Source organism: Salmo salar, chromosome ssa21 (genome assembly GCF_905237065.1).
Source record: "Salmo salar chromosome ssa21, Ssal_v3.1, whole genome shotgun sequence".
NCBI classification, from domain to species: domain Eukaryota; kingdom Metazoa; phylum Chordata; class Actinopteri; order Salmoniformes; family Salmonidae; genus Salmo; species Salmo salar.
In genome coordinates this window covers 46,272,681-46,293,349 of record NC_059462.1, presented here as the reverse complement: position 1 = coordinate 46,293,349, position 20,669 = coordinate 46,272,681, and positions in this window count along the sequence as shown.

The window sequence follows — 20,669 nt, the reverse complement described above, 5'->3', positions numbered from 1 at the left end:
TGTACATGACTAGTAGTGTGTAGAAATAACCCTGTGTACATGACACGTGGTGTGTAGAACTAACCCTGTGTACATCACAATTAGTGTGGTGAAATAACCCTGTGTACATGACTAGTAGTGTGTAGAACTAATCCTGTGTACATGACTAGTAGTGTGTAGAAATAACCCTGTGTACATGACATGTGGTGTGTAGAACTAACCCTGTATACATGACTAGTAGTGTGTAGAACTAACCCTGTGTACATGACTAGTATTGTGTAGAAATAACCCTATGTACATGACTGGTAGTGTGTAGAACTAATCCTGTGTACATGACTAGTAGTGTGTAGAACTAACCCTGTGTACATGACTAGTAGTGTGTAGAACTAACCCTGTGTACATGACTAGTAGTGTGTAGAACTAACCCTGTGTACATGACTAGTATTGTGTAGAACTAACCCTGTGTACATGACTAGTAGTGTGTGGAACTAACCCTCTGTACATTACTATTAGTGTGTTCTGGTTATAGGGCAACAGTACTGAACTGGGATTGTCTTGGACAGCAGGCCTCAGTGTATAAGAGTTTTTAAGCTACAGCTGAATTGTATCCTCTTAAGGGAAATTGTGCCCCAATTTCCTAATCTGATAAAGCTTGTCTGTCTGACTCTGTTCCAGATCTCTTTCATTTGACCATTTGCTGAGATCACCTCAAACAGCTATTTAACTTTATCTGATGCAGTCTCGTTAAAGAAAAACGTCTGGTCATTCCATGTGAACAAGAACAGAACTGGGGATCCTTTTTCTGTCTGTCGTGGAAATAAACGATTCCTCTAAGCCTTCTCCTCCTCTAAGAGCTGCCTTTTGACCTGTGTGTGTATCATCTTGTCTCTTTTAAATATTTAGTCAGATGTCACTCAGTAACATACTCACTGTGACTTAGCTCTGGCTGTGAACTCTATGTTCTCCAACAAGCCACGTTAGTGCAAAAACAGTCAATGCAGATAGCTGTAGCTGTTTGGTTAACTATTTAGCAGTCTTATGCATTGACCCTTTTTGCACTAACTCTTTTTACCTCTATGCACACACGCACTGGACTCTACCCACACACTCACACACACACTCACACACACACTGACACTCCAACACATATACTCACTCACTCACTCACTCACTCACTCACTCACTCACTCACTCACTCACTCACTCACTCACTCACTCACTCACTCACTCACTCACTCACTCACTCACTCACACACGCTCCCATACTCACAACACACACTGCTGCTACTGTCTATTATCTATCCTGTTGTCTAGTCACTAACCCTACCTACAGTATACTGCTGTTACTGTCTATTATCTATCCTGTTGTCTAGTCACTTTACCCCTACCTACAGTATACTGCTGCTACTGTCTATTATCTATCCTGTTGTCTAGTCACTTTACCCCTACCTACAGTATACTGCTGTTACTGTCTATTATCTATCCTGTTGTCTAGTCACTTTACCCCTACCTGCAGTATACTGCTGCTACTGTCTATTCTCTATCCTTTACCCTGATAAAAAACATGAATACCTTATTTACATACAGTAAGTACTCAGACCTTTTGCTATGAAACTCGAAATTGAGCTCAGGTGCATCCTGTTTCCATTGATCATCCTTGAGATGTTTCTACAACTTGATTGGAGTCCACCTGTGGTAAATTCAATTGATTGGACATGATTTGGAAGGCACACACCAGTCTATATGAGGTTCCACAGTTGACTGCATGTCAGAGCAAAAACAAAGCCATGAGGTCGAAGGAATTGTCCATAGAGCTCAGAGACAGGATTGTGTTACATTTACATTACATTTAAGTCATTTAACAGACGCTCTTATCCAGAGCGACTTACAATTTGGTGCATTCACCTTATGATATCCAGTGGAACAACCACTTTACAATAGTGCATCTAAATCTTTTAAGGGGGGGGGTTAGAAGGATTACTTTATCCTATCCCAGGTATTCCTTAAAGAGGTGGGGTTTCAGGTGTCTCCGGAAGGTGGTGATTGACTCCGCTGTCCTGGCGTCGTGAGGGAGCTTGTTCCACCATTGGGGTGCCAGAGCAGCGAACAGTTTTGACTGGGCTGAGCGGGAACTGTGCTTCCTCAGAGGTAGGGAGGCGAGCAGGCCAGAGGAGGATGAACGCAGTGCCCTTGTTTAGGTGTAGGGCCTGATCAGAGCCTGAAGGTACGGAGGTGCCGTTCCCCTCACAGCTCCGTAGGCAAGCACCATGGTCTTGTAGCGGATGCGAGCTTCAACTGGAAGCCAGTGGAGAGAGCGGAGGAGCGGGGTGACGTGAGAGAACTTGGGAAGGTTGAACACCAGACGGGCTGCGGCGTTCTGGATGAGTTGTAGGGGTTTAATGGCACAGGCAGGGAGCCCAGCCAACAGTGAGTTGCAGTAATCCAGACGGGAGATGACAAGTGCCTGGATTAGGACCTGCGCCGCTTCCTGTGTGAGGCAGGGTCGTACTCTGCGAATGTTGTAGAGCATGAACCTACAGGATCGGGTCACCGCCTTGATGTTAGTGGAGAACGACAGGGTGTTGTCCAGGGTCACGCCAAGGTTCTTAGCACTCTGGGAGGAGGACACAGATCTGGGGAAGGGTACCAAAACATTTCTGCAGCATTGAAAGTGCCCAAGAACAAAGTGGCCTCCATCATTCTTAAATGGAAGAAGAACCACCAAAACTCTTCCTAGAGCTGGAAGCCCGGCCAAACTGAGCCATCGGGAGAGAAGGGCCTTGGTCAGGGAGGTGACCAAGAACCCAATAGTCAAATCAAATCAAATGTTATTTGTCACGTGCGCCGAATACAACAGGTGTAGACCTTACAGTGAAATGCTTACTTACAGGCTCTAACCGTGCAAAAATGTATTAGGTGAAAAATAGGTAAGTAAAGAAATAAAAACAACAGTTAAAAGACAGTGAAAAATAACAGTAGCGAGGCTATATACTGTAGCGAGGCTATATACAGGCACCAGTTAGTCGGGCTGATTGAGGTAATATGTGCATGTAGATATGGTTAAAGTGACTATGCATATATGATGAACAGAGAGTAGCAGTAGCGTAAAAGAGGGGTTGGCGGGTGTTGGGTGGCGGGATACAATGCAAATAGTCCGGGTAGCCATTTGATTACCTGTTCAGGAGTCTTATGGCTTGGGGGTAAAAACTGTTGAGAAGCCTTTTTGTCCTAGACTTGGCACTCCGGTACCGCTTGCCATGCGGTAGTAGATAGAACAGTCTATGACTGGGGTAGCTGGGGTCTTTGACAATTTTTAGAGCCTTCCTCTGACACCGCCTGGTATAGAGGTCCTGGATGGCAGGCAGCTTAGCCCCAGTGATGTACTGGGCCACACACACTACCCTCTGTAGTGCCTTGCGGTCGGAGGCCAAGCAACTGCCGTACCAGGCAGTGATGCAACCAGTCAGGATGCTCTCGATGTTGCAGCTATGGAACCTTTTGAGGATCTGAGGACCCATGCCAAATCTTTTTAGTTTCCTGAGGGGGGGCTTGAAAGTCACTCTGACAGAGCTCCAGAGTTCCTCTGTGGATATGGGAGAACCTTCCAGAAGGACAACCATTTCCGCAGTACCCCACCAATCAGGCCTTTATGGTAAAGTGGCCATACGCAAGCCACTCCTCAGTAAAAGGCACATAACAGCCCGCTTCGAGTTTGCCAAAAGGCACCTAACCAACTCTCAGAGCATGAGAAACAAGCTTCTCTGGTCTGTTGAAACCAAGATTGAACTCTTTGGCCTGAATACCAAGTGTCACGTCTGGAGGAAACCTGGCACCATCCCTACAGTGAAGCGTGGTGGCAGCATCATGCTGTGGGGATGTTTTTCAGCAGCAGGGACTGGGAGACTAATCAGGATCGAGGGAAAGATGAACGGAGCAAAGTACAGAGAGATGAAAACCTGCTCCAGAGTGCTCAGGACCTCAGACTGGGTTGAAGGTTCACATTCCAACAGGACAACAACCCTAAGCACACAGCCAAGACAATGCAGGAGTGGCTTCGTGATAAGTCTCTGATTGTCTTTGAATGGCCCAGCCAAAGCCCAGACTTGAACCCGATCGAACATCTCTGGAGAGACCTGAAAATAGCTATGCAGCAACACTCCCCACCCAACCTGACAGAGCTTGAGTGGATCTGCAGAGAAGAATGGGAGAAAATCCCCAAATACAGGTGTGCCAAGCTTGTAGCATCATACCCAAGAAGACTCGGTGCTGTAATCGCTGCCAAAGGTGCTTCAACAAAGTACTGAGTAAAGGGTCTGAATACTTATGTAAATGTCATATTTCATGTGTATTTAAAAAAAAAAAAAAAAATGTCTAAAAACCTGTTTTTGCTTTGTCTTTATGGGTTATTGTGTGTAGATTGCTTAAGGGGAAAAACTATTTAATCAATTTTAGAATAAGTCTGTAATGTAACAACATGTGGAAAAAGTCAAGGGTTTCGAATACTTTCCGAATGCGCTGTATCAACATTAATTACTTTCTACCCCTGCACGTCGACTCGGTACTGGTACACCATGTATTTATATAGTCAGTCTATCATTGCTCATTGTGTATTTATTCCTTGTGTTACCATCTTTTTCTATAATTTTATTACTACTTTTATTATTATTATTATTATTTTGTATTCTGCTTTGTTGGAAGGGGCCATAAGTAAGCATTTCACTGTTAGTCTATACCTGTTTTTTACGATGCATGTCAAAAGCCTGGGAATTATTTGTGATGTTGTAGGCCAGTCTGCCGTACAATATACTGTATGATGCATACTGTACTATTGCATAATATTTGATCATTTTATTCTGAGCAGATTAATAGATACTTGTAACGTTCAACTGAAGAATTAATAAAAAAAAATACAAAATGCCATTCTTGTATCAGTTTCCTGTTTCCTGTATAACTTCCTGTATGCTACCCAACCTTCCCATGATTATCCTCTTTGTTTACCCATGGCACTTGTTTTCATCATGGGCACGTAGCATCACGCAAGGAAAAATGCTTCTTACACACCAAAATGAAAATCCTCTCGGTCTGTTTGAGAGCTTAGGCAGCCAACCAAATATACTCAGGTATCTGAGCACTGGCTCAATCACCCCAGTAGGCTATGATGAAACATCATCGCCACCTCTCATCATCTCCCCCTTCTCTCTCTCTCTCTCTCTCCCCACATCTATTTCTCTCTCTACCTCCCTCTTGTAGCATTAACAACGCTCCTGGTTTGGACAAACACTCCCTGGCATGCGTGGTAATTAATTAAAGAGATTAATTAGACCAGGCCTTTTTTAATGTGGTGATACGGGCTTAGCAAATGGGGCGCTTGGGTCAGAAATTGATCATTCCAGGGGTTTATAAATGTAATGTAGAAGTGAGGATGGAGATAAAGCCTAATTCCCCTCAGCTCATCTGAGCTCTTTTATCTTCTGGTACTGTCCTGTTGGCATCTGCCTCCCGTCTCTATGGCTATACAAAATCACCAACCTTAGTGAAGTGAACTCACACACACATACATTAACTCTGTGCACACTCCACAACAGCTCAACAAGCCCTTGGTAAACAGTACTCCTCTAAGCAGGGCTTATTTTAAAACATGACAATAGACAGATGATGTGTTAAGAGACGTATGAATTAAGGGACTTTGGTCCACCAACATTACCTTTTACTACGTTAGGCACTGTAAGCCTCTATCTCTACTGAACCCTCAGATAAGCCTGCAGCAGATGTGTGGGTGTTTACTATAGGGTTCTCTACTTGCAATATGATAGATACAAATGTTTCACTCTCTCTTGACAGGCTTCAATGTTTCCTTTTGGATTGACCATTTACCCCCCAGTATTAAACACACTCAATTGACCTGTTATTGTGCGTGGGCTTCTAGTTGTGAATCTCTAATGTATACATTGTCCTGGCAAATCGAACTATTTTGGGAATGTGGCAACAAAAACATAATTAACTTCTGAGCTGTACCTTTGAAGGTTTTGAGTGGTACTTATATAGTAGCTTTAAATCTGCATTCAACATTTTATAACGTGAGGTGGATGCAACACCCAGCAATAGCCCCAACAGTATCAACATGACACAAATACCATCAAATTAGTCCTGTCTTTGATAGTCCAGTCAGATAAGGTCCTGTCTAATAGCCCAGTCAGATAAGGTCCTGTCTTTGATAGTCCAGTCAGATAAGGTCCTGTCTAATAGCCCAGTCAGATAAGGTCCTGTCTTTAATAGTCCAGTCAGATAAGGTCCTGTCTTTGATAGTCCAGTCAGATAAGGTCCTGTCTTTGATAGTCCAGTCAGATAAGGTCCTGTCTTTGATAGTCCAGTCAGATAAGGTCCTGTCTTTGATAGTCCATTCAGATAAGGTCCTGTCTTTGATAGTCCAGTCAGATAAGGTCCTGTCTTTGATAGTCCAGTCAGATAAGGTCCTGTCTTTGATAGTCCAGTCAGATAAGGTCCTGTCTTTGATAGTCCAGTCAGATAAGGTCCTGTCTTTGATAGTCCTGTCAGATAAGGTCCTGTCTTTGATAGTCCAGTCAAATAAGGTCCTGTTTTTGATAGTCCAGTCAGATATGGTCCTGTCTTTGATAGTCCAGTCAGATAAGGTCCTGTCTAAAAGCCCAGTCAGATAAGGTGTTTGATAGTCCAGTCAGATAAGGTCCTGTCTTTACATTTACATTTAAGTCATTTAGCAGACGCTCTTATCCAGAGCAACTTACAAATTGGTGGATTCACCTTATGATATCCAGTGGAACAACCACTTACAATAGTGCATCTAAATCTTTTAAGGGGGGGGGGGGGTTAGACGGATTACTTTATCCTATCCTAGGTATTCCTTAAAGAGGTGGGGTTTCAGGTGTCTCCGGAAGGTGGTGACTGACTCCGCTGTCCTGGCGTCGTGAGGGAGCTTGTTCCACCATTGGGGTGCCAGAGCAGCGAACAGTTTTGACTGGGCTGAGTGGGCCTGTGCTTCCTCAGAGGTAGGGAGGCGAGCAGGCCAGAGGTGGATGAACGCAGTGCCCTTGTTTGGGTGTAGGGCCTGATCAGAGCCTGAAGGTACGGAGGTGCCGTTCCCCTCACAGCTCCGTAGGCAAGCACCATGGTCTTGTAGCGGATGCGAGCTTCAACAGGAAGCCAGTGGAGAGAGCGGAGGAGCGGGGTGACGTGAGAGAACTTGGGAAGGTTGAACACCAGACGGGCTGCGGCGTTCTGGATGAGTTGTAGGGGTTTAATGGCACAGGCAGGGAGCCCAGCCAACAGCGAGATGCAGTAATCCAGACGGGAGATGACAAGTGCCTGGATTAGGACCTGCACCGCTTCCTGTGTGAGGCAGGGTCGTACTCTGCGAATGTTGTAGAGCATGAACCTACAGGATCGGGTCACCGCCTTGATATTAGTAGAGAACGACAGGGTGTTGTCCAGGGTCACGCCAAGGTTCTTAGCACTCTGGGAGGAGGACACAATGGAGTTGTCAACCGTGATGGTGAGATCATGGAACGGGCAGTCCTTCCCCGGGAGGAAGAGCAGCTCCGTCTTGCCGAGGTTCAGCTTGAGGTGGTGATCCGTCATCCACACTGATATGTCTGCCAGACATGCAGAGATGCGATTCGCCACCTGGTTATCAGAAGGCGGAAAGGAGAAGATTAATTGTGTGTCGTCTGCATAGCAATGATAGGAGAGACCATGTGAGGATATGACAGAGCCAAGTGACTTGGTGTATAGCGAGAATAGGAGAGGGCCTAGAACAGAGCCCTGGGGGACACCAGTGGTGAGAGCACGTGGTGCGGAGACAGATTCTCGCCACGCCACCTGGTAGGAGCGACCTGTCACGCTCAAAAGTTTTGGAGAGAAAAGAAAGAAGGGATACTGGTCTGTAGTTGTTGATTTCGGAGGGATCGAGTGTAGGTTTTTTCAGAAGGGGTGCAACTCTTGCTCTCTTGAAGATGGAAGGGACGTAGCCAGCGGTCAAGGATGAGTTGATGAACGAGGTGAGGTAAGGGAGAAGGTCTCCGGAAATGGTCTGGAGAAGAGAGGAGGGGATAGGGTCAAGCGGGCAGGTTGTTGGGCGGCCGGCCGTCACAAGACGCGAGATTTCATCTGGAGAGAGAGGGGAGAAAGAGGTCAAAGCACAGGGTAGGGCAGTGTGAGCAGGACCAGCGGTGTCGTTTCACTTAGCAAACGAGGATCGGATGTCGTCAACCTTCTTTTCAAAATGGTTGATGAAGTCATCCGCAGAGAGGGAGGGGGGGGGGGGGAGGAGGATTCATGAGGGAGGAGAAGGTGGCAAAGAGCTTCCTAGGGTTAGAGGCAGATGCTTGGAATTTAGAGTGGTAGAAAGTGGCTTTAGCAGCAGAGACAGAAGAGGAAAATGTAGAGAGGAGGGAGTGAAAGGACGCCAGGTCCGCAGGGAGGCGAGTTTTCCTCCATTTCCACTCGGCTGCCCGGAGCCCTGTTCTGTGAGGTCGCAATGAGTCGTCGAGCCACGGAGCAGGAGAGGAGGACCGAGCTGGCCTGGAGGATAGGGGACATAGAGAATCAAAGGATGCAGAAAGGGAGGAGAGGAGGGTTGAGGAGGCAGAATCAGGGGATAGGTTGGAGAAGGTTTGAGCAGAGGGAAGAGATGATAGGATGGAAGAGGAGAGAGTAGCGGGAGAGAGAGAGCGAAGGTTGGGACGGCGCAATACCATCCGAGTAGGGGCAGAGTGAGAAGTGTTGGATGAGAGCGAGAGGGAAAAGGATACAAGGTAGTGGTCGGAGACTTGGAGGGGAGTTGCAATGAGATTAGTGGACGAACAGCATCTAGTAAAGATGAGGTCAAGCGTATTGCCTGCATTGTGAGTAGGGGGGGAAGGTGAGAGGGTGAGGTCAAAAGAGGAGAGGAGTGGAAAGAAGGAGGCAGAGAGGAATGAGTCAAAGGTAGACGTGGGGAGGTTAAAGTCACCCAGAACTGTGAGAGGTGAGCCATCCTCAGGAAAGGAACTTATCAAGACGTCAAGCTCATTGATGAACTCTCCAAGGGAACCTGGAGGGCGATAAATGATAAGGATGTTAAGCTTGAAAGGGCTGGTAACTGTGACAGCATGGAATTCAAATGAGGAGATAGACAGATGGGTCAGGGGAGAAAGAGAGAATGTCCACTTGGGAGAGATGAGGATTCCAGTGCCACCACTCCGCTGGCCAGATGCTCTCGGGGTATGCGAGAACACGTGGGCAGACGAGGAGAGAGCAGTAGGAGTAGCAGTGTTATCTGTGTTAATCCATGTTTCCGTCAGTGCCAAGAAGTCGAGGTGCTGGAGGGTAGCATAGGCTGAGATGAACTCAACCTTGTTGGCCGCAGACCGGCAGTTCCAGAGGCTGCCGGAGACCTGGAAGGTCCTGTCTTTGATAGTCCGGTCAGATAAGGTCCTGTCTAATAGCCCAGTCAGATAATGTCCTGTCTTTGATAGTCCAGTCAGATAAGGTCCTATCTAAAAGCCCAGTCAGATAAGGTGTTTGATAGTCCGGTCAGATTAGGTCCTGTCTTTGATAGTCCAGTCAGATAAGGTCCTGTCTAATAGCCACATCAGATAAGGTCCTGTCTAATAGCCCAGTCAGATAAGGTATTTGATAGTCCAGCCAGATAAGGTATTTGATAGTCCAGTCAGATAAGGTCCTGTCTAATAGCCCAGTCAGATAAGGTATTTGATAGTCCAGTCAGATAAGGTCCTGTCTTTGATAGTCCAGTCAGATAACCATTCTATGGCATACTTTGGAAGGAGGGTTTCACATGTGATAGGAAAACATGAGCTGTGTCACAACCCTGCTCAAACCCCATTCTCTCTCACAATATTTGATTAATGCACAATGATAGTGTCTGAGATTAGAGAGAAATGTATCTCTTTTCAATAAAACCATCCGCGAGTCTGTCACCCAGAAAGTCATGCCGCCACTCTGTTCTCTGTTGCTGAGAAACGTTCTTTGTTAACATATTTATTGAATTTGTTAAGGGTATTAGTTACAGTATGTCCACATTACTTTTCCACAAAGTTATCCTCTAACTCACTAGCTTTTGAACATTCTTTGGAGGAATTATGTTCTTTAGAACAGCTGTACAGTTAGATCCATAATTATTGGTACCCTTGATAATCATGCGCAAAAACTATATACAGTAAATGATACAAATACTAAATAATACAAATACCGAGCTATATTGCATGCTCCAAAAAATTGGGAAATTATATTATTTTAAAATAATACAATTGCTCATTTTGTTTAATATCTAAAAAAAGATGTGGGTCAAAATTATTGTCACCGTTTTCAATACTCCAGCACCGTCCACCAGCGAGGATAACAACACTGAGCCTTTTTCTGAAATGTTTTATGAGTTTGAGAACACATTGGGAGGGAGCTTAGACCATTCCTCCATACAGAATCCTTCCAGATGGCTGATGTCCTTCATCTGCTCTTATGGACTGCCCTCCTCTATTCAAACCACAGGTTTTCAATGGATTTCAAGTCCAGAGACTGACATGGCCATTGCAAAATGTTGATTTTGTGGCCAATGAACCATTTCTTTGTGGATTTTGGTTAGTGCCTGGGGTTATAGTCTTGCTGGAAGATCCACTTGTGGTCAAATGTCAGCCTCCTGGCAGAGGCAACCAGGTTTTTGGCTATAATGTCCTGGTACTGGGTAAAGTTCAGGATGCCATTGACCTTAACAAGGGCCTCAGGACTAGGGGAAGCAAAATTGCCCCATAACACACAACAATTCAAGACCGTATTTTACCGTAGGTACAAAGTACTTTTCTGTATATGCTTCTATTTTTAACGCTAAACCCACCACTGGTGGGCGTGGCCAAAGTGTCATCTGACCATAGCACCGCCAGGACTTTGATAAACGGCATTGGCACTTGGATTGGAACTGATGCTATAGTCAGATGACATGAAAATAGAGCTCTTTAGACATGCACACCAGTGCACACCAACGCCATCTGAACATTCTTCGGATGAATTGTGTTCTTTAGTAGAGATGTATGTTCCTCAAATTGGTTTGTGAATAAATCAAAGGTAAGTTTATTCCACCTTTTTTCTTTCTTTCTTTCTTTCTTTCTTTCTTTCTTTCTTTCTTTCACTCGTAGTTTCCTGTTACCAATACTCAGGAAATGGCATATGGAACACTTCCATGTTCAACTGTAACTTCAATTTTGGACAAAACCGTGGTGCTTTTTACTGCCAAAAAAAAAACTAGGTCTCAGGTGTACGTTGGTATTTGGTGGGAAAAGACGATCAAGGGAGATCCTTTCCACCTGCAACCTCTTCCCTCACACACACACACACACACACACACACACACACACACACACACACACACACACACACACACACACACACACACACACACGCACACAAACAACCCCTCCTCCCAGTCAGCCTACAAGGTTCAAGTGGCTAATGGTACACAGGCCGCCACTTTGTAGCAATTACTGTGTGACTGTTTGACCCCAGCATTTCATATAAAGAGGACCTCCACTTCTCACTCATTTTTTGTCTCACATACTGTACATGTTCACAAAGTGAGCCTTAATGAGCCAAAGAGAAGTGCCACAGTCAATACGTAAAGGCTTAACTAAAGCTTGGCATTAAAAGTTAACAATGTGTATATCGTTCCTTTGTCATTCTTATACTTCATTACCATTAGATAAAAAATACAAAAATGAGTATCAACTTCACAGAAATCCGCAGTCCATGCTTTTTGTGTACCCTACATAGATGCTGCATGTACAAAACATGCTGTTGAGAGTATGAACAACAGTGAAATTACTAATTTGACTGACAACAGGGAAGGCTTGGATATTCCAAACCGTCATCTTTCTCTAAAAGAGATAAACTGGTTGTGGTGTTTTTTTACTCCAGGCCTTAATCCCTCAACCACAGAACACAGCGTTACATCCGCTGTTGGACAGGAATCCGACTAATGTATATGTGGAGTACTGCCCTGCATTTCCAGGCCCATTATCTGAAACAAAATGTCTCCCCCTCAACAGTGTTTCATTCCAAATTACGTTATCCCATGTCTGCTCCCACTCTGATGGCTTAGCAGCTCCTTAGGTGTTGCTCTGGACTGTTCAGACAAAGACCAGGGACATGACACAGCCTAATGGCTCATTCCTTTACTTTATCATCTGAGCCCAGGGAAGAAACAGACCAAGGTTTACATAACAGCCGAGTGTTCGCTGAGCTGGATGAGCATCTGAAGAGCTCCGATTGGCTCCCTTCCCCTGTCACTTTCTCCAGTGAGTTATGTTTGATGCCACCCCGCATGCCCTAGCTATCATCAGTGATAATTACCTCGTAAAAAAGGACACACACTCTGCCTCACTTCTGGGGTCATCAGACCAGAGCTTTTTTTTCCCCTTCTTTCTTTCTTTCACTCGTAGTTTCCTGTTACCAACTGCATGAACTTCTCACATGTCTCTTGCTTTATCTGGGCCCCTGGGAAAGCACTTGTAAACTCTCTCTCTCTCTCTTTGTCCATCTACATACACAGACATACACACACAGACGCACACACAACTCAATGCAAAGGTCGAAGATGGCCAGTTATTTAACAAATTAACAATGCTCTAAAAATACAATATGGTCAAAAGTGAATTTGATGTTATTACTCCTCCACCTCATCCTCTGCTCCAATAGGACATGCCCCTAGGCCCTGCTGCCAGGGACCTCTTGAGTCTGCCACTCTGATATGACTGGGCCAAACGACTGATTTAGACACAGCTTTTTCCCCCAGCCCATTTGTCCCCGCTGTGAGCCTGTCAGCAGACTATACAGCTGGCTGTCAATACATGGCCTGAGCCCTGTCATGTGGAGACAGGAGGGGCTGACACTGGTGTTCCACACGTACCATACAGGCACTCCACTTTATACTGTTAGTTAGACTGCTGGGTCAGCAGAGAGGAAAACAGAGAGAGGAGAATGGAGGAAAGGCTTCAGTATAACAGTATAACACGTTCCATCGCGCAAGGCAGAAACCGTAGTGCAGAGAGCTCTGCTTCAGGCACTCTGAGAAACGGATGCTATCATCTCAGCTGTAAAATAAATATAAGGAAGTTGAAAACGTTATGATTGGACACAGACAAATAAAATAACACAAAGAAGGAGATGTTGAAAGTCTCACGTAGCCAGAGAGAAGAAACGTTGAAATGGCAATATGGCAAATACCTGAACAAAGATGTGTGTGTCCCAATGACATTGAGAGTTTCACCTGTTGAGGGAAATCAACTATTTATATCAGGAGTGTGCTACAAAAGCTGAACATTGAGAAATAGAAAACATGAATACAAACACACACCTTGGCTTGGATAACGCCATTACCTCATCTTCTCTAATACAATAGACTACAGGATGAGAGGACAGAATGAATGGGTGCTTCGAGGATCTTGCCAGGACAATAGTGCTGTCCTCTCCTGGAATGAGTGCTCTGGTATAGCTGCTCATCCATGACCTCCAAATGAACCCAAACCAGGGGAAATAATACCAAGAGTACTGAATCCATTTAATAGCGTCTAGAATCCTTCTCAGTGAGCTGCATCTGACTTATAATTCATAACAGACCAAGTTCCTCACTGCTTCTACATCTGCATTGCTCGCTGTTTGGGCTTATAGGCTGGGTTTCTGTATAAGCACTTTGTGACATCTGCTGATGTAAAAAGGGCCATAGAAATAACTTTGATTGATTTGATTGATCAAGACTTTCCGTGTTACAGCTGTAGAACGTAGCAGAGGCAGTGAACTTTAGCCATGGTGACGTATTAATTATTGTGTTTAATGTTGAGGTTCACTTCCGGCTCTGCACAACTCCCATTCCCATGCTCCCTCAACTTTTCCAGCCGAACAACTAGAGCTGTACTACATAAGCACTCTGTCATGTTGAATCAACAGTTATTGAATAAACCTCTGTGTTGTTGTTAACCTGACTCAGATGTAGAGCAGCAAGGTGAAGCAGTCTCCTGAACGATTCTAATGTTTTCCTCTCATTAAAGGGTGCAGCCAACCAGAGAGACACAGGTTGGATGCAAATGAGTACGCAGTCGGTAGGTTGCTCACTGTAATGCTCTAATTAGGGCAATTTGATCAAATCTCGTCCAGTTATTAGACATAGTTATGTTTCCTTGATCTGTCTTCCCTCCTGATTGTTGAAATGATGAAGACAACATGCTGAGAGCCGAAGAACTCCACTGTGGTTTCTTGTGTCTTTACCTGTGGTTGAAATCAACAAAATGTACAAAATGAGTATTGATGAAAATGATTTGAATATGAAAAGCCTACATGATTCGTTCCATCAATCAATATTTTTCTTGGCATATTAAAATTGCAAAATGTACATTAAGTTACTCTTATACCTATGTAATAACTCTGTAATTACTGAACTGTAATGCATACTTGTGCTTTGGCACAAGCGATACTCAATATGACAGATGAACTACAGTACAGGATATATGGTATATTATTTGTATAACTACATTTCATCAACAAAGTCAGAATTGTGATGAAGAGTTGTACTGTCTGCAGAGAAGAGTCATGTGATTTCACACTGAGTCTTGTCTGGGATGGATCTTTTATGTTTATTACAAGGCCTCAGGCTTCTGTCAGGAGAAGAGGAGGATAAGAGGGAGGGAGGGAGGGAGGGAGGGAGGGAGGGAGGGAGGGAGGGAGGGAGGGAGGGAGGGAGGGAGGGAGGGAGGGAGGGAGGGAGGGAGGGAGATACTCTTTGAAGAGGTAGGGTTTCAGGTACTTTCGGAAGACGGGCAGGGACTCTGCTGGGGGTAGCTGGTTCCAACGTTGGAACGTAAGATACCAGGAAAGGGTATATAGTACAAAGCACACTTAGGCTTACACACTCAGTAAAATGGTATTGTGCCGGATCTTGTATGTTTACAGCTTGTGATGTTATAGGAGCTCCTAACACGCCTTTAGAATGAATTTGTCACACAGTTATAAAGTAAATATTTGTTTTCAGTCAACAATGGGAGCATTTAATGTCCAATGGGACATGTGCATAGACGCACACACACACACACACACACACACACACACACACACACACACACACACACACACACACACACACACACACACACACACACACACACACACACACACACAGGGCCGGTGTTGGGAGACGTCAGGTGGTGTTAGCTCAGCACTGGTCCCACAGGGTCAGCTCGTGGGTAAGGTAATCTGCCACAGACCTGATTGCTAACCAGACACTAGCCATGCTATTCCCACATGCTCAGGCCATTGTGTAGAATTTACTAGGGTCATCACTAGGTTAGCGACCATGCCGTTTAAAGGGTTAGATAAGTGGTTTCTATATAATCTGTGTGTCACTAATTAAGACACTAACTGAGCAATCACTTTAGCTTACCGTTTCCTCTGCTATTTTAAATGAGTGGTGGGAAATAGAGATTCCCCCATTATAGCGTCTATCTGTCAGCATTACAGGCCCACACTAACCCACTCTGCCAAATCTTGTCAGCAAATTGCCATATACCGTGGGAAGCTGAATGCGTCGGCTTAAATTATTCTGTTTATATATCTTGAAGTATTCTCAAATACCCTTCCTTCACTAACAGGGTATTCCTTCCTTCCCTCACTAGCAGGGTATTCCTTCCTTCCCTCACTAGCAGGGTATTCCTTCCTTCCTTCACCAACAGGGTATTCCTTCCCTCACTAGCAAGGTATTCCTTCCCTCACTAGCAGGGTATTCCTTCCTTCACTAGCAGGGTATTCCTTCCCTCACTAGCAGGGTATTCCTTCCCTCACTAACAGGGTATTCCTTCCCTCACTAGCAGGGTATTCCTTCCCTCACTAGCAGGGTATTCCTTCCTTCACTAGCAGGGTATTCCTTCCCTCACTAGCAGGGTATTCCTTCCCTCACTAGCAGGGTATTCCTTCCTTCACTAGCAGGGTATTCCTTCCCTCACTAGCAGGGTATTCCTTCCCTCACTAACAGGGTATTCCTTCCCTCACTAGCAGGGCATTCCTTCCTTCACCAACAGGGTATTCCTTCCCTCACTAGCAGGGTATTCGTTCCTTCCTTCACTAGCAGGGTATTCCTTCCCTCACTAGCAGGGTATTCCATCCTTCACTAGCAGGGTATTCCTTCCCTCACTAGCAGGGTATTCCTTCCCTCACTAGCAGGGTATTCCTTCCCTCACTAACAGGGTATTCCTTCCCTCACCAGCAGGGTATTCCTTCCCTCACTAACAGGGTATTCCTTCCCTCACTAGCAGGGTATTCCTTCCCTCACCAGCAGGGTATTCCTTCCTTCACTAGCAGGGTATTCCTTCCCTCACTAGCAGGGTATTCCTTCCCTCACTAGCAGGGTATTCCTTCCTTCACTAGCAGGGTATTCCTTTCCCTCACTAGCAGGGTATTCCTTCCCTCACTAACAGGGTATTCCTTCCCTCACTAGCAGGGTATTCCTTCCTTCACTCACTAGCAGGGTATTCCTTCCTTCCTTCAATAGCAGGGTATTCCTTCCCTCACTAGCAGGGTATTCCTTCCTTCACTAGCAGGGTATTCCTTCCTTCACTAGCAGGGTATTCCTTCCCTCGCTAACAGGGTATTCCTTCCCTCACTAGCAGGGTATTCCTTCCCTCACTAGCAGGGTATTCCTTCCTTCACTAGCAGGGTATTCCTTCCCTCACTAGCAGGGTATTCATTCCCTCGCTAGCAGGGTATTCCTTCCTTCACTAGCAGGGTATTCCTTCCCTCACTAGCAGGGTATTCCTTCCCTCACTAACAGGGTATTCCTTCCCTCACTAGCAGGGTATTCCTTCCCTCACTAGCAGGGTATTCCTTCCTTCACTAGCAGGGTATTCCTTCCCTCACTAGCAGGGTATTCCTTCCCTCACTTACAGGGTATTCCTTCCCTCACTAGCAGGGTATTCCTTCCTTCCCTCACTAGCAGGGTATTCATTCCTTCCTTCACTAGCAGGGTATTCCTTCCCTCACTAGCAGGGTATTCCTTCCCTCACTTACAGGGTATTCCTTCCCTCACTTACAGGGTATTCCTTCCCTCACTAGCAGGGTATTCTTCCTTCACTCACTAGCAGGGTATTCCTTCCTTCCTTCACTAACTGGGTATTGCTTCTCTCACTAGCAGGGTATTCCTTCCTTCACTAGCAGGGTATTCCTTCCTTCCCTCACAAGCAGGGTATTCAGTCCTTCCTTCCTTCACTAGCAGGGTATTCCTTCCCGTACTAGCAGGGTATTCCTTCCCTCACTAGCAGGGTATTCCTTCCCTCACTAGCAGGGTATTCCATCCTTCACTAGCAGGGTATTCCTTCCCTCACTAGCAGGGTATTCCTTCCCTCACTAGCAGGGTATTCCTTCCCTCACTAACAGGGTATTCCTTCCCTCACCAGCAGGGTATTCCTTCCCTCACTAGCAGGGTATTCCTTCCCTCACTAACAGGGTATTCCTTCCCTCACCAGCAGGGTATTCCTTCCCTCACTAGCAGGGCATTCCTTCCTTCACCAACAGGGTATTCCTTCCCTCACTAGCAGGGTATTCGTTCCTTCCTTCACTAGCAGGGTATTCCTTCCCTCACTAGCAGGGTATTCCATCCTTCACTAGCAGGGTATTCCTTCCCTCACTAGCAGGGTATTCCTTCCCTCACTAGCAGGGTATTCCTTCCCTCACTAACAGGGTATTCCTTCCCTCACCAGCAGGGTATTCCTTCCCTCACTAACAGGGTATTCCTTCCCTCACTAGCAGGGTATTCCTTCCCTCACCAGCAGGGTATTCCTTCCTTCACTAGCAGGGTATTCCTTCCCTCACTAGCAGGGTATTCCTTCCCTCACTAGCAGGGTATTCCTTCCTTCACTAGCAGGGTATTCCTTTCCCTCACTAGCAGGGTATTCCTTCCCTCACTAACAGGGTATTCCTTCCCTCACTAGCAGGGTATTCCTTCCTTCACTCACTAGCAGGGTATTCCTTCCTTCCTTCAATAGCAGGGTATTCCTTCCCTCACTAGCAGGGTATTCCTTCCTTCACTAGCAGGGTATTCCTTCCTTCACTAGCAGGGTATTCCTTCCCTCGCTAACAGGGTATTCCTTCCCTCACTAGCAGGGTATTCCTTCCCTCACTAGCAGGGTATTCCTTCCTTCACTAGCAGGGTATTCCTTCCCTCACTAGCAGGGTATTCCTTCCCTCACTAACAGGGTATTCCTTCCCTCACCAGCAGGGTATTCCTTCCCTCACTAACAGGGTATTCCTTCCCTCACTAGCAGGGTATTCCTTCCCTCACCAGCAGGGTATTCCTTCCTTCACTAGCAGGGTATTCCTTCCCTCACTAGCAGGGTATTCCTTCCCTCACTAGCAGGGTATTCCTTCCTTCACTAGCAGGGTATTCCTTTCCCTCACTAGCAGGGTATTCCTTCCCTCACTAACAGGGTATTCCTTCCCTCACTAGCAGGGTATTCCTTCCTTCACTCACTAGCAGGGTATTCCTTCCTTCCTTCAATAGCAGGGTATTCCTTCCCTCACTAGCAGGGTATTCCTTCCTTCACTAGCAGGGTATTCCTTCCTTCACTAGCAGGGTATTCCTTCCCTCGCTAACAGGGTATTCCTTCCCTCACTAGCAGGGTATTCCTTCCCTCACTAGCAGGGTATTCCTTCCTTCACTAGCAGGGTATTCCTTCCCTCACTAGCAGGGTATTCATTCCCTCACTAGCAGGGTATTCCTTCCTTCACTAGCAGGATATTCCTTCCCTCACTAGCAGGGTATTCCTTCCCTCACTAACAGGGTATTCCTTCCCTCACTGGCAGGGTATTCCTTCCCTCACTAGCAGGGTATTCCTTCCTTCACTAGCAGGGTATTCCTTCCCTCACTAGCAGGGTATTCCTTCCCTCACTTACAGGGTATTCCTTCCCTCACTAGCAGGGTATTCCTTCCTTCCCTCACTAGCAGGGTATTCATTCCTTCCTTCACTAGCAGGGTATTCCTTCCCTCACTAGCAGGGTATTCCTTCCCTCACTTACAGGGTATTCCTTCCCTCACTTACAGGGTATTCCTTCCCTCACTAGCAGGGTATTCTTCCTTCACTCACTAGCAGGGTATTCCTTCCTTCCTTCACTAACTGGGTATTGCTTCTCTCACTAGCAGGGTATTCCTTCCTTCACTAGCAGGGTATTCCTTCCTTCCCTCACAAGCAGGGTATTCAGTCCTTCCTTCCTTCACTAGCAGGGTATTCCTTCCCTTACTAGCAGGGTATTCCTTCCCTCACTAGCAGGGTATTCCTTCCCTCACTAACAGGGTATTCTTCCTTCCTTCACTAGCAGGGTATTCCTTCCCTCACTAACAGGGGGGGTTTTAGGCTGGGTTTCTGTACAGCACTTTCAGATATCAGCTGATGTAAGAAGGGCTATATAAATAAATGTGATTTGATTTGATTTACTAGCAGGGTATTCCTTCCCTCACAAGCAGAGTATTCCTTCCATCACTAACAGGGTATTCCTTCCTTCCCTCACTAGCTGGGTATTCCTTCCTCACTACCAATGTATTTCTTCCCTCACTAATAGGGTACCAGCAGTGTATTCCTTTCCTCACTACCAGTGTATTCATTCCGTCATTAATAGGGCACCAACAGGGTATTCCTTCCCTCACCAACAGGGTATTACTTCCCTCACCAACAGGGTATTCCTTCCCTCACTAGCAGGGTATTCCTTCCCTCACTAACAGGGTATTCCTTCCCTCACTAGCAGGATATTCCTTCCCTCACTAGCAGGGTATTCCTTCCCTCACTAGCAGGGTATTCCTTCCTTCACTAGCAGGGTATTCCTTCCTTCCCTCACTAGCAGGGTATTCCTTCCTTCCTTCCTTCACTAGCAAGGTATTCCTTCCCTCACTAGCAGGGTATTCCTTCCCTCACTAATAGGGTATTCCTTCCCTCACTAGCAGGGTATTCTTCCTTCCTTCACTAGCAGGGTATTCCTTCCCTCACTAACAGGGTATTCCTTCCCTCACTAGCAGGGTATGCTTCCTTCCTTCACTAGCAGGGTATTCCTTCCCTCACTAGCAGGGTATTCTTCCTTCACTAGCAGGGTATTCCTTCCCTCACTAACAGGGTATTCCTTCCCTCACTAGCAGGGCATTCCTTCCTTCCTTCACCAACAGGGTATTCCTTCCCTCACTAGCAGGGTATTCGTTCCTTCTTTCACTAGCAGGGTATTCCTTCCCTCACCAACAGGGTATTCCTTCCCTCATCAGCAGGGTATTCCTTCCCTCACAGGCAGGGTATTCCTTCCCTCACTAGCAGGGTATTCCTTCCCTCACTAGCAGGGTATTCCTTCCCTCACTAACAGGGTATTCCTTCCTTCACTGCTTCTACACCTGCATTGCTTGCTGTTTGGGGTTTTAGGCTGGGTTTCTGTACAGCACTTTCAGATATCAGCTGATGTAAGAAGGGCTATATAAATAAATGTGATTTGATTTGATTTACTAGCAGGGTATTCCTTCCCTCACAAGCAGAGTATTCCTTCCATCACTAACAGGGTATTCCTTCCTTCCCTCACTAGCTGGGTATTCCTTCCTCACTACCAATGTATTTCTTCCCTCACTAATAGGGTACCAGCAGTGTATTCCTTTCCTCACTACC